The 2,798-nt window shown below is 35.2% G+C and overlaps 1 protein-coding gene across 1 annotated transcript in view; it reads right to left on the reverse strand.

Moving 5' to 3' along the window:
* The window catches only part of LOC107677552 (beta-1,3-galactosyltransferase 1-like), a 13,295-nt gene extending 10,842 nt beyond the window's left edge, over positions 1-2,453 (reverse strand). Inside the window, exon 1 of the mRNA XM_016472482.1 lies at positions 2,380-2,453. The gene's annotated coding sequence lies outside the window, so the exon portion shown is untranslated. The remainder of the gene's footprint in view (positions 1-2,379) is intronic.
* Between the last annotated feature and the right edge of the window lie 345 nt (positions 2,454-2,798).

The raw sequence follows: 2,798 nt of genomic DNA on the forward strand, positions 1-2,798 counted from the left end.
ACACACACACACGCACACACTAATACAATGACATATTACCAGCGCTGCGGTAAACTCATTTCTCAGAATGAAAAAGTGAGGGCAAGCAAAGTAATATGAATTGGAATGTATACCTCTCACTTCACAGTAACTATATAAGAAATATCACTATACGAGAACAAAAAACACACTGATGAACTATCTATACTGTACATAAGTCAATAAGCAGATGTGTTGCGGTCAACATGGAGAAAGCCTAATTTTGAAGTAACAATCTCAATAATGCATGCATCACATCATTGTGCTATACTGTAGATGTGCAATCATACAAGATCTTGGGAGCTGCAACAGACCTACAGTATCAGGGCCTCAGGATGAGGGCCTCGCGCTATTAAGGGTCATAACTATTTAATGGAAAAGTCAACGTTAAAGCATGCTCTCACATACCTAAAATAGCTACAGTACAACTTTAAGTATATCTTTAATATAACTTTCAGTTTTTAGTATCCTCAAAAGTTTCCTGATTATGCAGGAGGGTGTGATTGCTAGCTCAGCAGAATTAATTCCCAAAAGAACATAATCAAAAGCATGTCAACCATCCAAATCATGGCAAAAAATATAGCCTGCGGTATTAAGAGGGTGCCAACAGCCTCATGAAAAACAATCTCTCTCAACTAGGGCTGTTAAAATGGCTGAAAAACTAAATTCGAATTTTGCACTTAAATATTATCAATATTCGAATTATATTCGAATTTAAAAGGCATAATTTCAGTTAGGGGGGAAAAAAGCTTTTGGCTTCTCTCCTGAGGCCAAAAGAGGGCGCATCGAACAAAATATTATGCACGTTTCTTCAAAGCATAATAAAATAACACGACTATCTTTGAAAAAAGTGCATAATTTAAATTCGACGAATATTCGAAATTCTAATTTTTTTTTGACAGCTCTACTCTCCACTGCAAAAAAATGGCTTATCTTACTTATTATTTTTGTCTTGTTTCTGGTCAAAATATCTAAAAATTCTTAAATCAAGATATGTTTAGATAAGCCAAATGAATTAAGATATTTAGTCTTGTTTCCAGGAGAAAAAAACTAAATTAAGAGCATTTTGCTTAAAACAAGTCAAATTATCTGCCAGTGGGGTAAGTAAAATACTCTTGTTTTAAGAACATTTTACTCACCCCACTGGCAGATAATTTTATTGTTTTAAGCAAAATGCACTTAATTTAGTTTTTAATTTAGTTTTTCTGACAGAGGTCAGATCCATAGGAGAGGCTTTTTTCAAACTGCAAAACATGATGCATAGCAGGGCTCATATCAAAAAGCTCCAAATCAAGTACCTAGCGTCAATCAAAAAACTCTTAAATGTAACAGCATTTTCATCACAGCATAAAAATGGCCACCAATCAGGGGTGTGAACTGTCTTCACAATATTGATTATACTACTGACAATTTGTTGCCAATGGGGACTAATTTTGTTGTCAAAACAGCTGAAACATTCTTACGATTTGGAATGACATTAAGGTGAGTAAATGAAGAGACATTTTTAAATTTTGGGTGAACAATCCATTTAAAGGGCCATGAAAAAACTAAACCATATGTTCATGTTGATGGAATATGAAGGAAGACGATGATAATGCACATTATTTAAAATTTTTAGGGAGGAAGTGGTAAATTTAGAGATTGTTTTAGACTATTTTTTAACAACAATGTTAAGAGAACATGAAAAGATATGTGATACACAGGATTTATACACTTAAGTCATACACGACCTATAGTTGTTATTCATAAGAAGGTGTGACTATTACCATTTAACAAGTTAAACAAAGAACCAGTCTAACTAAAGATTAAGTAGTATTAACTGATAATTACTAGTAACTTAAATAGGTAGCAGCAACAACTGCATTAATTACTAGTAGGAAGTGTATTGATATCAAAAGCAACATTTGCCAGTTGTTACTAGTGACAATTGAATAGACACTTTTCACTATAGGGACAGTATTTAAGCTAGTATTTAATTACTGTAATTAGTACTTGTAACTAATGAATAGCTACTAGTATACCAGTCTCTTGAATTGCATGCAACAATTAGCCTACATTTTTAAAGAACAAATGTTAAAATTGCCATAGTTCAACTTTATATGATATAATTTATAGGCTATATTAGCCTATATCACATTGTATTACAATATTTACAGATGAAATGCTGGTCTCCTGGTAATAGATCCAAAATATACGCAAAGAATGCTTCATGCATCGCTCCTTTTACCCCAAAACCCGAACATAGCATCACATGACTCTTTGTAGCGCTGCTCCTATCACCTTAAAGAATAGGACGCTCTACAAACGCAGATGCTCAAAACACTAGGTGATCTACAACGAGGGAATGCATTGCGAACCTACCTTTTCGGTCAGATTCTCTGCATTGGTGAAATCCTGCCAGTTTTCTTCAGAGCACAATGTGAATGCACGGTGTATTGACCAAGCGGTCGAATGGTTGCGAGGTGGTGCGCTGCGGCGGGTTATAGAGCGCTGGCCAATCAGCAGCCCGCCCGCAGAAGGCGAATCAGTGCTAGCCCTACTGCTCACTTGACCAACCTACACTCTCCACTTCATACTGCAAACTCTCTCTACAAAGCACAGGTCAAGATTACTCCTGCTTTTGATAAGGCAAGGCTGATAACTGAATTCATTTCACAGTAAAATACGTAGCACAAAAAAATATCAACAACAAAAAAAATATCGTATGAAAATGTAGGCCTATTATGTAAGTTTAAAGGGGTCATATGATGCGATTTCAATTTTTCCTTTCTCTTTGGAGT

Source organism: Sinocyclocheilus anshuiensis, unplaced genomic scaffold (assembly GCF_001515605.1).
Source record: "Sinocyclocheilus anshuiensis isolate Anshui unplaced genomic scaffold, SAMN03320099.WGS_v1.1 scaffold472, whole genome shotgun sequence".
In the NCBI taxonomy this organism is placed as follows: Eukaryota; Metazoa; Chordata; class Actinopteri; order Cypriniformes; family Cyprinidae; genus Sinocyclocheilus; species Sinocyclocheilus anshuiensis.